Genomic DNA, 15741 nt, shown 5'->3' with positions numbered 1-15741 from the left:
CAATGCAAAATGCATTTGCAGTCAAAACATAAGGTCTGCCATTCAGCTCTTGCTGTTACTCCTACTCTTACTTCCAAGTAAGTAAGGATAGCAATGATAATGTACTTAGCTCAGTTCAGTACGTACTGTCTTGTTCTTCAGGTTAATTCTCTTGTAATCTACATAATTGTTAGATATTTGTTTTGTGTTTTTAATACTGGTGTCTCGTGTGACATCCAGATGACCCAGACCTGCTCTCTCTATCTGCATCTCTGGGAGAAAGTGTCACCATAACTTGCCAGGCTTGTGCAAACATTTTTAGCCTTTTAACTTGATATTGGCAGAAAGCACAGAAGGCTGCTAAGGTTCAGATCTATGTTGCAACTGGTTGGCAGATGGGGTTCAATCAATGTTTAGAGGCAGAGTATATGGGACAGATTTCACTTTCACCCTCAGTGCTGTGGAGGCTGAAGATGCTGCAACTTATTGTCAACACTGTCATGGCATCCCTCCCACAGTGATACAGATCATAGCATAAGATAAATCACTCAGAGAGTCAGTAGTGTAAGTTTGGGCTGCTCCAGTTTCACTTTCTAGTGTCCGCATCATCTAAACGTAATTTTATGTCATAACAGGAAGTTGAGGGCACTGTGTCGTTTTGTTAAAAACATCCAGGCAAGCCTTTATAATACCAATATTTATACTGTTTTTCTAGTATTTCAGCAGCATGTAAATATCTATTATTTTTTCCACCCCAGATAGTTACCACATTTTAGTTATCTGTATTGCGTTATCATTGAGTTTGTACAGCCAACTGGAAGGATTCATAGATATGAAAATGAAGGATTCTTTAACACAATTATTCTATAGTCTGTTCCTCCTTGGATGTTACAGCTTATTTGCCCATACAAGTTGATGCTGTCTAAGTCTGTGCTTCTGATTCCCAAACCTAAAAGGGCAGAATCTGTGATAGCTTGCATGAGGCTGAACCACATATGACCAGATACTTGGATGCTTAGTTCTCAGTTGATAAACTGTTTGGGGAGGATTAACATGTGTCCTTATTAAAGAAAGTAAATCACTCCAGTAGACTATGAGTCTTTAAAAGCCTATGTCATGCCCCATGTTGCTCTCCTACTCTTTGCCTGCTCCCTGTAGAGCACACTATAGTCTTCAACAAATTCTCCAGCATCATAGCTGCCTGTGTGCTGCTAGGCTTCCTGCCATTATGATAATTTATCCTGATAACAATGGCCTGTATTAACATAATGCTTGTTTAAAATATTAACAAATTTTCTGTTTTTTTATCTGAATTCCAAAGACACTACCCATACAAATTACTCAAATGTAAAGAGATGATGAGGATTGATATATTTGTACTGTTGGAACTGAAAGGATGATTAATATAATGTCAGTAATTATTATCTTAGTAAGTTCATAAGACCCATGATATGTAAACAATGGTAAAATCAAACTGAAAGTTACATACGTCCATCCACAGCACATTGAACAAATATTCCCATTTTCAATAGAACATCAACATAGCAAGAAAAGAAAAACCAAATATCGCCCAAATTCTGAAAGAACAATCTTTAGTTCCATGTTACACACTGAAGAGCCATGGAGTTATCATAAGATCACTAATAGCCTTAGGTAGCCATAAGCTTAGGTTTACTCTTGAGCCACTGAACTGTGTGTGATGTGTAGAAATTCTGGGGAGTATGTATTAGCACATCCAAACTTAGATAGCATTGACTGCCATAAAAGTCACTTGAATAAACCCAAATTAGAGTAAATAAGTTTATTTACAGTTACTTATAGAGCTATTAAAAAGTTTTAAAGTCTCATAAGTGTCCCACACATAAGTGTCCCACATATATCTTACCAAGTTTCTTTTATTAAAGGCAGATTCAATACAATTTGTGTGAAAATTACAGTTTCTAATAACAAAGCACAGATAAAACAAGACTCATGGAAACTTGAAAATTTATGTGGACAAATTCCTCACCCTTATCAGGGAATCTGCTGGTCTTTTCAAATTCTATCACTGAGTGAAAGACAGCTTTGACTTTGCCTTAGTTTGAGTTTGTGAAGAAGCACCGTGACCAAGACAAGTCTTATAAAGGCAAGCATTTAATTGGGTCTGGCTTACAGATTAGAGGCTCAATGCATTATCATCATAGTGGGAAACATAGCATTATGCAGGCAGACTTGTTGCTGGAGGGGCCAAAACTTCTACATCTTGATCTGAAGGCAGCCAGGAAGGGACTATTCCACACTTGCAGAGCATGAGCCTTAACACACAATGGCACACTTTTTCCTACAAGGACATATTTACTCATGAATATTTGCAAAAATTATATTGACAAATTCTTTACCCTTATCTATACCTCTTAATAGTGCCACTTACTATGGGCCTAATATTCAAACACATGAGCCTATGGGGGACATACCTATTCAAACCATTACAGCCTTGTTTTTATCTATCACATAAAGCAACCCAATGGTGACTTGTTCCAAGTTGAAGTTACTCTGTTTATAAATTGAAGGATAAGTTTCCCTATACCCACACTTAAACCTTGTTCCAGGTATACAGTGCTAGGGTACCAGGAGATTGGATGACAATATTTTGCATTTCTAAAAATTATTAAACAGAAAACCTATTTCACAATATGAATAAGTATAAATTATCATTCTATAAGGAAGAATTTATGAATAGAGGATCTTCTTTACTAGATATTGATTCACTCACACATATGGGTGGTAGGATGAACTTTTTGGAAACTCTCTGTCACCTTATTGGGGGAGTGGACATGTTATTATCATCTTCATTCCTATTCTTACCTGACTAGAAAAGAGCAAAAATCATAAAAGATGAGAGGAAGACCTCATGTGGCTTGCAGATCCCTGGGCCACTTCTACCATTCTGTATTCTTGTGGTGATCCAATAATAGCATCGCTAAGAGTTGGGCTCCTCTGGGGAAGGACTATGTAAAATAGGTTTAGTTAGTGTTTGCAATGCAGGGTTTATAGATGTAAATATTTCTGTTTTTCAAATCAGTTGCAATACCAGGCATGAGAATATGCACTTGAACTAACTTCCATGGAAGTTCTGAAAACAGAGCCTACATATATTACCAAGCAAACCAGTGAAGCTGATAAGATGACATATTTTCCTCATTGCTATTCAGAATTGAGAGGGCCAAGGGAAGCCATGTTTATCTTACACTATCAAGGCTGGATTAAAAAAATTGACATTGATAAGAGAAAATTCTAAACAAAAAATACATGTAAGAAGATGTGAGACTAAGAAATGTTTCTAGTAATCCAGTTCAATTGCTTGAAAAAAATGAAACATAGAATAGAGTGTATCACTTTATATTACAGCCTCATTATTTGAACTTACATGAACTGACAGCCATTTTAAAATGTTTTACAGATTTCAAAGCAATGTGACAATTATTTCCTGGTGCAACTGTAGGCCAAGGGCTACTTTCTCATAATTAACAATGGTCCTTTTATTCTCAGTATGCTGAATAGACAGATGTTACTACAAATAATCTCACTTCTCCAAAATGATGGAAAATTGATCTTGTTAAGGTGTGTGTGTGTGTGTGTGTGTATACTTTTTGTAGTACAAAATCTACATAAATTGTAGTGTTACTTGCACATGACTTTGAGTAATCATTGGTTTCTATACCTATTTAAAAATAACTAAAACTATGAAACAGTAAATTACTAAAGTGACAGCCATGTTTCTCTCACCTGATATTTTCAGAGGTTTGTACTACTAGCAGCATGGAATAGTTTTTATTCAAGAGCAGATGATAGCTCTAATACCAGACAGTGCATAAAAATGATAGAAATGACACGAGCTAGACATGATCAAGTCTTTGAAGTCAACGAATTATGTTCAGTTAAGTCCAAAGTACATGTATGACAAAAACAATTATCTTTCTATTGTTTCCTGTATCACTTTAAAGACAATAAAGGAAATATTCTTATGCTTTGTGGGGAATATGAAAGTTCTGATATATGTATGCAGTGCTTATAAGCAGTACTTATAAACTTATGAATATTCTCCCATGATTTTATTCATACTTTAAAATATATGGATATATGTTTATATTAGATTAAAAATAATTTTCTTACTGAATTGCCATAAGCTAGAAACAAGCTAGAGATATCATAGAGGAGAGAGTCTCAATTGAGATAATGCATGCATACTGTCAAGCTATAGACAAGTCTGAAAGGTGTTTTCTTAATTACTGATTGATGTGGGAAGGCTCAGTCAATTTTTGATTGTGTGCTTTGCCCATGGGCTTGAAATCATTAGTCCTGTTAGACAGTAGGTTGACCAAGCTATGGGAAACAAACCTATAAGTAGCACCCCTCCATGGACTCTGTTTCAGCTCCTGACTCTACAGGACTGTCAGGGTTTTTCTCTTCATTGCTTTTGATGATGAACTGTTACATTGAAGTGAAATAGTCTTTCATTCACAAATTGCTTTTGGTCATGATGTTTCATCACATTCAAGTAGTTCTTTGTTTTAGCATCAGTAATTATTGATATAGCAAAGATAGGTGTTTCCTTCCTAACACTGTTACTTACCTTTTACTCAGTATTTACTACACTCCAGATCACTCTTTGGAACTGGTATCTTTATATCATTTGGTGTTTGATTTCTCATGAGCACAAGATAATGGAGCTAATAGTTCTGTTATCACAAAAATGAAAATCACCACCATTTCTTTGATATCCTTCTGTGTCAGACACAAAATATATTAAAACATTAAGTGAAAGTATGAAAAAAAAGCTGTGACCACTGTCCATAGGCTTTCATTGACTTTATCATCAATCTTAGCCTTGCTGTCAGAGCCTTGTCATCTCCAGGCATCAGTCCTGTATTTGTCTCCATATACCAGTTGCTCTGTTTTTGTTCAGCAATCTAATTCCCACCTTCTCTCAGCCCTATACTTCTTTCTAAATTTATTTTCTTATAGTATGTAAAGGTTTTCTGCAACCATAAACTCAAGAACTGCATCTCAGAAGACATTCTCTTTCTACATTTTGTTTATACACACTGTCCCACCTACCTTTTATGAATGAAAGGTAACATATTAATAAAATATATAATCAACAATCTTTTCCTACTCTTTCCTCCCCCCTCTAACCCATCCTAACACAGATTTGACTTCTTGTGTTAAATATTGGTAGTCAATGGGGAAGGTTCACTTTATATCATATCCTCTGTTCAATCAGCCTGCTATTCTTATCTCTCTGAGGGTTGTAAATGCTACCTTCCAAAGTGTAGAGTTTCTATCTTAAAGCAGGAAAAATCAATTTGAGGGGTAAATTTTGAACTTAGTGCTGTGTGTCCCTGTGTGTGTGTGTGTGTGTGTGTGTGTGTGTGTGTGTGTGTTGAAACAACATCTAGCTTAGAAGCAAACTATGTGTAGCTTATGTTGTTCTCAATCTCAGAATTGTCCTGCTTCATTCAAAACCAATAATAGCTTTTGGAAAACTCTCATGCAGAGCAGTATAACAATGATAGCAGATATATTATATATTGTCTCCCCTACACCTTCATATATGCTGTGAGATAAATTAATATTGCCAATAATTTATGAACTCTCATAGGTGACATTAGACATGAAATTCTAGTGAAATATTTGGTTAAGTGTCTTAATAAAGATTGTTCAATCAGAACTAGGAATCTACTAATATCTTACATATTAAACCTAGGAGAAGATATCATAATTTGTGTTTTATCATAGGGAACTCTTGAGTACTTGAGAGTTTATTAAAAAAACTCTAAACTCTAGAGAAATAACAAAGATGATTTATAAGAACCAATATATTATTTTACAAGGTAGTGTTATGTGAAGTCTCTTTGGGATGTACTTAGAAACCAATACATTATCAAATCTCAAATACATATTGAAAACAGAATATATATGGAGATATAATACATCAATACTGCCCTTATTTTATTCAATGTATATAGCCTATGATTGGACAACATATACATACATATGAGGCTATAATAAAGCATTTTTGAAAAACATTTCTTACTATATAGGTTAGGCTGGTTGTGAATTTGCTCTTTAGTTTGCATATAATTTGTGACTCTCTCGCAACTCAGCTTTAAATTAGAACTCCTCCTAAATTCTTAAAAACAAGACTCTTGCCGTTCTGTCCCATGTATAGACCAGAAACCAAGGACGGATGCTTAAGATACTCTAAATGCTTTAGGATGAGGACATAGTGTTTTTTGAAACAGACCTCTTGTCTCAGATACTGAATTGTTGCCTGAACTTGAAGCCAAATAATATTTCATGAAACTATTTAAAACTGTGTACTCAATCTATTTCTCTAGTGTGTTTTCAAACTGCTTCTGTTCAATTTACATTTAAGAAAACTGTAACTTGTCACCAGTTCAGTAGCAGAATACCTGGATATTCTTACTTTTTCTCTCTTCCTGTGATTTCAAAGGCTCTTTGAAGAAATTTCCCAAGGAAAAGAAGAGGGAGACTGTATAGGAACACCATGCCAGTCTTACTTCACTTTTTTAGCAGCAGTAATGAACATCATGATCAATTACAACTTGGGGTAGAAAAAGGTTTTTCTTTTGTTTGTTTGTTTGTTTCACAGACTGCAGTTTGTTATTGAGGGGAGTTTGGGCATGAGTTCAAACAGGGTCTTGAAATAGAAACAACAGAGGAATGGAACTTACTGGTTTGATCACCTACTTTTCTTATAAACTCTAGGCCAGTCTGCTTAAGGACAGAATTTACCGCCGTGAGGCATAACTCTCTATATCAATTAGTAATCAAAAATATTACTAAAATATACAAACAACCCAATTTGATCAAGGCAGTTCTGTGCTTGCAATTTCCTCAGGTGGCTCTGTTCTGTGTCAGGTGGCAAATGAAGCAACTAGGTGATCTTTATTCTAGTTCTTTCAATATTTTTTGATAATGTCTCTTGGCTATACCTAAATCTCTTTTTCATACTAAGTTTACTTGGAGGATGTTATAATTTGATATTTCTGTGTAGTTTTCACTTGACCTTTTGTATAGTCATATCTTTTTCACAATAAAGAAATATTCTCTTAGGAATTGGATAAGATGCCCTGATGGAATAAAACACATGTTTAGCGAACACGTTAATTTAAGGGTACAGTTGGTCTAGGGAGAACGTTGTTTATAAAGGAAATAGTTCATGTTAATACAGTGAAACAGGACAGGCAATAACACAAGAAACCTGGAAATGAGATAAGTGTGAAGGGTAGAACTACATGCAGAGTGATGAATGGAGTTGGTATTCTAGATATAGAGGAAAATATACCCAATGCTGGTACACAGGAATGTGAAAGCAAAGCTTTCTGAGACAGAGATCAGCAAGGTTAGCTGAAGCTGACAAATTACCAGTCAGTAATGGATCTCCATATCCACCTGTCCTTACAAACCACACCTGCTACTTTTTTGTGTATGATAGTATTTTACCACTTCCTCTTATCCCTGAATGCAATTCTGTTTGGTGATCCTGATAATTTATCATGCTGATGTCTTCAATATCTACATAGGAAATCCCTCTACTAAATAATTCTCACCATTATTAAACCTAAAAATCCAGTGAAAGTTTCTATGAATTCTGGAATATTGATATATTGGCCCTATCACTTGTCAAATAGCAATAGATGTAGTCCTTTAAAAATTTACATACCATAGACCTCTATATTCCCAGAAGTTCAAAATTGTGTTGCCATATATTTTTCAAATACAAAATCTGATCTGAGATGCCTATGGGCAATGGCCTGTACTTAGTTACTGAGGCAAGCCAGTCATGTATATATGCACAGACATGACAGTTTATGGATTTGCATATGTCAACAGTGAAGTCCTATTCCCAGAGAACTTAATAGGCTCATAACACCCTGTGCTATAATCGGCTGCAGTCAGGATACAGTGTAGACATGAGAGCTCTCATTCAACTCTTAGGTCTCCTGATGCTCTGGCTACCAGGTAAGTAACAACAACTCTATTTATCTCAATACAGTCAGTGTTGTCTGGGTCCTTAGAGAAGTCTTAATAACATCATTAATTCTCTGGTTATCCTTATTTATATTTCCGGTTTCAGGTGCTCAATGTGACATCCACATGACTCAGAACCCAGTATCTCTGCCTTTATAGGGGACAAGGTCACCATCACTTGCCGGGCTAGTCAAGACATTAGTACATATTTAGGCTGGTACCAACAGAAACCAGGAAAAAGTCCCAAGTTTCTGATGTATTATTCATCCAATTTACTATCTGGGGTCCTATCAAGGTTCAGTGGCAGTGGTTCTGGGACAGAGTACTCTCTGACTATCAGTGGCATTCAGCCTGAAGATGCTGCAACTTACTTCTGTCAACAATGTTACAGGTACCCACCACAGTGACAAAGATCATAACAAAAACTACCCAGAAAGGCAAGCATTTGGGACACCTGCACCTGACAGTGTGTCCAACTGCCTAAAAGGTTCCTCAGATTCAAAGAGGATTTGAAGGTCACCATGAGGTTTGAGTAAATCCTAGGGATGACACTGCCCTTTACTATGGTATAGCTTCAAAATTCTAACTAACATAGAATTCAGCTGACCAAATATTATGATTGTTTTAATACAAGGAAATAGAGTCAAAACTAGAATAGTTTTATTCTAGGGTATATTGGTCAGAAAGTCAATACTAAAAACAAGATTTCCTGGTGCTACCCCTGAAGCTAGAGTCATCTCCCATTGCAAATATGGGCTCCTTCACCCTTGAGCCCTCACCCCAGAAAAATGTGGTATTTCATGTTTTCAACTTCCTTAAGCAAGGTTTCATTATTTTTGTACTAGTACAAAGAAACCTTAGATCCAAATAGACTACTGGATGAAATATATTTAATATATATACTGAAATACATATGTTAATGTCATATAAAATACACAATAATCTTAAAGTATTGTTATTTTCAGTACTACTGATATGAAAAGCAAAAATGAGTTTCAGTTTACTATTGTTGCACAGTCCTTACATTAGCTTTGTGTTATTTGGATATGAGAATATAAGTTTACCATTGGAATGATAATGTTCATGTATGGATCAAATTCTTATTATAGATCATAGGAAGATTTTACTGGAATTTAAGGTGGCCTTAGTAAAGCTTTTCTATTATATATTTAGAAGATGTGGAAAGGCAAAAGAATTACAATGCAAAGTTACAGATTGAAGAAATGGGAATCAATTGTGCATTAAATACTTGAGAATCTTCTTAGATTCAGAGTAATTCATCAGTATAACAAGCACTCATCACCTCATGTGCTTTATTCTAAAGACTGAAATCAACAAAAATATGACAGCAAAAATTCTATACATTTATAGTTCAAGTTGTGATGGTAATCTTAAAGTCTGAGCCACCTCTACAGGCCAGACCCATATTTAAATAAATTGTCAATTATTTAGAATAAATCCATGGAGTATGATGCCATATTTACAAATTGCTATATGTAGAGCATTATTCAATTGAATTAAAGGTCTTCTAGGAACCAGAATACCACATCACACTCTGTGACATAGTTTTAATATATGAAAATGCTAGTTCTCTATAAATCCATGAGTGTTAATTATTTTATGAAAGAAATTGAAGAAAATGATGTGACTATAGCAAACATGAAGAGATACCAGAGTGAGGAGTTGCAGGAAAAGGCAGGGTCATGATGCTGGGATAAGTGCAGTCAACAGAGAAGAGGAAGAGAAAGAGGGTGTAATGATGACACTGCAGGACCTACATGGACCCATTCTCTTTACAACAAAACATATTTTGCTGACCTTATCAAAATGGCCATTTATGATATAAAAGAGAGCACAAGTCATAACAAATTACTTGCAAAACTCTGTTGACTAGTTTATCTCAATTTGACACAAGCTAGAGTCACTTGAAAGGATAGAACCTCAATTGAGAAAATGCCTCTAAAAGACATGATTGTAGGGAATACTGTAAAGCATTTTGGTAATTATTATGGTGGTCCTGAACTCTATTAGAAATCAGTCTGACCAAGTCATGGGGAGCAAGTCGCTAAGTTTCACCCATCCAGTGCCTCTGTATTTTCTTCTGCCTCCAGATTACTGCTCTGACTTTCCTCAGTAATGGATTGTTTGTTACCTTAAAGTGAAGTGTAAGTGAACTAAACCCCTTTCTCTCCAAGCTGCTTTTGGTCATGGTGTTTCATCACAACAAGCATAATCCTAAGACAAGCACTGCAAAAAATAATCAAATTATTAAAAGTTGTACAGTATGACATACAGCATAGGGAACAGAGAAATATGCTCATGGATTGTGTTTGAATAACTATATTCTTATAATTTGCATTATTATAGTCACAAAATCATGCGATCAACAGTATAGACAACAAGACTAGCAAAAGTCAATACTAGTAGATATGTCAACTTAATAGGGAAAATTTCACAAGCCTCAGCCCTAGTTGAAGAGCTAGAGGTAATGTTTTCTGAGAGTGAGAGAGTCAAGCTTTTCCAAGGAAAACCTGTTTGTTGGCTATTAAACCCCAAGTAGTGAGCCTTAAACACATATACATAAGAGCAACACTAAATGTACTTATTAGTGTGTGTTAGTGTATGTATGTGTGTATGTGTGTGTGTAAAACAATAATAATTATGTAACTAAAAGTAATTTATTTGAAAAAGAGTGGGGAAGAACAAGATGTTGGAAGTGGGGAATGATCAAAATGGTGTAAACACAGTTCTAAAGTATGAAGTTCTTTAAAAAAATTAAAACGTTATTTAAAGCATCTAGTGTATAAAAATATTGATTGGAAAATAGAAATTTATTTAATTAGTATTTATGCTGATTTTCCCTTGAAATTATAGTATGAATACCTAATTTAGAAAAATATCTGAATTTCAAAATATGTGGAAGATAAATGGAAGATGTCAATGGATGGCTATGATTTGTTTTAAATGTTCCATAGTCAGGGCAACTATGAACCACATTGCAAGGCTTCTGTTATTGTCCATTGAGTCCTATTTATACTCCCTCCCAAGGTTCTTATCTCACCATGTCTTAGGAAAACTCCATGTGAGTCTTTATGCCGGTTGACATCTCTCTGGCAATCAGTTCCTGTCTGAGGAAGCAGCAAGAAGCCTCCCGAAGCTGCAGGAATCTCACTAGAAGTTCTTTGACAAGTTTCTTTCTATAGCATCACTGCAAATGGAGCTCAGCAACACAATGTAAGATGAAACAATATATGTATGTCTTTAGTGAAAAATTCGTTATTATGTATCCTTTCATGTGCTTGTTTTGTCAAACATCCTTTCACCTGTTTCTGCTTCAGTGAAATATTTCTTCATGTATCTGCCTTAGTGAAACATCTTTTTACCTATGTCTACTTTAGGAAAACACTCCTTGACATGTCTGGCACAGCACACAACATCTGACACAACTGACTTTCCAAAGAACCTATGTTTCTACTACAAGCATTGGCTGAAAGGTTCCACCCCTTTGATTCATCTACTGTCTAATCACCAGCCAACCTAACATATTTTTTGAATTATTTTCATATTAAAAGCAGTCTGCTTCAAGGTTCTACTTTGGACATTGTCAAGAAAACTAGAAAGTAATAGGTTAGTCGTATAACAACTCTGTGTGAGAAACCAAACCTACCCCATCTTGAAACCAGCCTCTATGTTAAGGGAAACTTGACTTATAGCTAAATCCAGACTACACTGAAGTACCAGGAAGGACCCCAAGGTTTGTCCTTGGCACATACCCCAGAGTTACTCCATAACTATTTCCTAACAAGAGTCAACCAAAGATTAGTCTGATTGTTTCAGATGTACTTTCAGAACATTTCTGATTCTTCCTGATTTTGTTTCAGAGCATCCACCTGTAGGCTTACAATAGGAATATAAGATGCTTGCCAGCATAAACCCCTCACCTGCTTGTTATTTCCTATAAAGCCTTGTCCTGTTGACAACTTGGGGATTCACCCTCCTATCTGCTGTGTTAGTGAGGATTTTATGGCCTGGGTTTAAGCTTATAAATAAAAAAAAACCTAGTGTGATTATATCAGAGTTGGTTCCTGGGTGGTCTTCTGGGGTTTACGAACACTGAACAGGCCCAACAGCTATGAATTTAATTGTTTTTGTATGTTGAAAGTTCTTAGTCTAACAGAGTTATTTGGAGTCTGCGTTATTTGGAGCAACAGTTTTTGGACAGTTGAAGGAAAAACAAAAGAATACCTAGCATGGAAAACAATGTTTTACCCATTAAGGAAGTGATGAGAAAATGAAAGAGACTATTGTGCCACAAGTGCAGAAAATTAGTATCTTTAGAAGTCTTCATGAGGTAGCAGAGAATCCAGACAGATGGCAATTTAGATAGGACCACTTAGTACATAGCAGGTGTTAAGTCAAACACTGGATGTTTTCAGGAATGAGCTGCTAACCACTGTAATATCCTTTGCACAGACTCTCTGCTCTTTACTTCAACCAGCTTTTCTATTCTTACATTTAATTATTGTTTTATTTCTACTAGGTAAAGGAAGAGGATAGATAGAAAACCAGAGGATGTTAGTTAGCTCCATTTTTGATGTCATGGGGGACTTTCAGCTAAATCAGTAAGTCTATTTAAGATGAAAGAACCAAGCTGACTTAATATTCCAGAAGCATTTCTGTGAGTGGTTTGGCTTCTGCATGACCAGTAATTGCAAAGGTCTTGTCAGAAGGGAAGCGTGGAAGTTGAGACTGTTAAAATAACTGTTTCACCATCTTTAATCATGTTCACCTATCAGGTATATTGTTCATAGCCAGTTTTTTTTTAGGATATCTCATCTCTAAAGCTTCCTAAGTGCTGTCCTAAGTGTCTGTTCTAAGTGCTACTTTTTTTCTTTTTAAAAATTGGTTATTTTATTTATTTGCATTTCAAATGTTGTTCCTCTTCCCAATTTCCCCTCTGCAAACCCCTTATCTCATTCCCCATTTCCTTGATTCTATGAGAGTGCTTCCCTACCCACCCACCGACACCTACTTCACTGCTCTAGTATCCCCCTAAACTGTGGCATCAAGCCCAGTTTGTCATTAATGCCAGATAAGGCAATTCTCCGCTACAGGTGCAGCTGTAGCCATGGGTTCCTCCATATATACTCTTGGGTTGGTGATTTAGTCCCTGGGAGTTCTGGGGTCTCGTTGGTTGGTATTATTATTCTACCAATGGGCTTGTAAAGCCTTTTAGCTCCTTCTGTTCTTCCTCTAACTCTTCCCTTAGGGTCCCTGTGCTCAAAAAAATGGCTTGCTGAGAACATTCCCATATGTATTCTTCAGAAGTTGGTAGACCCTCTCAGGGGAAAACTGTTCCAGGCTCTTGTCAGCAAGCATATCATAGCATCGTAATGATGATAGTTTCTGAGTTTGGTGTTTGCAGATGGGATGGATCCCTAGGTGGGGTAATCTCCTTCAGTCTCTGCCCTTCCTTTAGACAGTTGCAACTCTGTGTTAATAGTTTTGTGATATGTAGGTGGCCCCATCCCTTAACCAGTGCCTGTGCCTAACCTGTGGATATGGTCTCTACTGGTTATCTCTCCCCTTTGTTGGGTATTTCAGATCATCTCATCCCTGTTGTGTTTTGGGAACCTCTTGTTTCTCTGGCATCTAGGACCTTCTAGTGACTACACCCATGTCACCATTGCCTACCATTACATACCTCAGTTAAATTTCCTGACCTTCTGTACTTCCCCCTCCCCTATCTGTTTCTCCCATGACTGATCTTGCCCCCATTTCCCTCCCCCTCCTCTCTTCCTCACAAGTGTTACCCTCCCTTTATAAGTAGGACTAGGGGCTGGAGAGATGGCTCAGCCGTTAAAGGCTAGGCTCACAACCAAAAATATAAGTAGGACTAGGCATCCACACTTTGGTTTTTCTTGTTGAGCTTCATATGGTGTGTGTGTTGTATAATGGGTACTCCAAGCTTTTTAAAAGCCTAATAACTACTTACCAGTGAGTAAATATCATCTGGGTTACCTCAGTCAGGGTAATATTTTCTGCTCCTTTAATTTGCCTGCAAATTTCATTTTAATAGCTGTCTAGTACTCCATTGTGTAAATGTATGGGCACATACCCAAAAGGTGCACCAACATATACTAAGGCTACATGCTCCATTCTATTCATAGCAGTCTTATTTATAATACCCAGAACCTGGAAACCAACCAGGTGTCCTCAACAGAGGAATGGATACAGAGAATATGCTACCTTCTTTCTTGACAGTTGTGCATTTCCCTTCTATCCAGATCACAGCATGAGGTTTGGCTAAGATTTGATGATTGATGCTGCTGTTAAATCTGCATCCAGGAGGGATCTCAAACACCACCGTAAAGCAACTGCAAGATGGCTACCACTTAATCTGGTTTTTTAACAGCCACCTGGAATCCTGTAAATCTAAAAGTGAGGCACTCACAGCCCCCCATAGATGACAGAGGTAGAAAACTCCAGATCCCAGTCTGTTAGGTCAGTTCTTTATTTCCTTCTCCAAATTAGAAAAAATATTTTGAAATGTTTTAAATTGAAAAAGCATTATGCTATTTTGCATATCCCCCATCAGCCCACACTGTGGCATAGCTGTAGGTAGGTCTCTGAGTAACTTTGGACTGTTTTGTGGGCAGGGCCTCTAGGGCTCTATCCATGCAAACAGAATGTGTGCAGAAGAGGGGCACCCAGAGGCCTCTCTACAAACATGACACATGGTATTAGGAAGAAGAAGAAATGTAGAGGTACACCTATTGTGTGCACCCCACAGAGTGGGAGCTGCCAAGATGTACATGTGTGTGGTGAACAGACTGTCACAAGTGACTTTCCAAAGAACCTATGTTTCCACTTCAAACATTGGCTGAAAGTTTCCACCAATAGAATAGCTCTTTGATTCATCTACTGCCAAATCACCAGCCAAAATATCACACTTGTTTGAATTATTCCAGCTTTTCTCATTAAAAGCAGTCTACTTCAAGGTTCCACTTTAGACATTGTCAGGAAATCTAGAAAGAAAGAGGATAGAAGTATAACAACTGTGTGTGAGAAACCAAACCTACCCCGTCTTGAAACAAGCATTCATTTTAAGAGAAACTTGACTGATAACTGAACCCAGGCTACACTGAAGTAACAGAACTGGCCCAATGGTTTGTCCTTGGCACATACCCCAGAGTTACTCCATAGCTATTTCCTAACAAGAGTCAACCAAAGATTAGTCTGATTGTTTCAGATGTACTTTCAGAACATTTATGATTTTTCCTGGTTTTGTTTCAGAGCACTCACCTGTAGGCTTACAATAGTAATACAAGATGCTTGCCAGGATAAATTCGCTCACTTGCTTGTTATTTCCTATAAAGCCTTGCCCTGCTGAGAACTTGGGGACTCACCCTCCCATCTGCTGTGTTATTGAGGATAGTGTGGCCTGGGTTCAAGCTTATAAATAAAAGACACTAGTGTGATTATATCAGAGTTGGTTCCTGGGTGTTTTCTGGTGTTTATGAACAATGAACCGGCACAATAGGTATGAATTTAATTGTTTTTGTATGTTGAAAGTTCTTAGTCTAACAGAGTTACTTGGAGTCTGCGTTATTTGGAGTAACAGTTTTTGAACAGTTGAATGAAAAACAGAAAAATGTCTAGCGTGGAAAACAATGTTTTACCCATTAAGGAAGTGATAAGAAAATGAAGGAGACTATTGTGCCA

Source organism: Rattus norvegicus, chromosome 4 (genome assembly GCF_036323735.1).
Source record: "Rattus norvegicus strain BN/NHsdMcwi chromosome 4, GRCr8, whole genome shotgun sequence".
NCBI lineage: Eukaryota > Metazoa > Chordata > Mammalia > Rodentia > Muridae > Rattus > Rattus norvegicus.
This window is presented reverse-complemented; position numbering follows the sequence as displayed.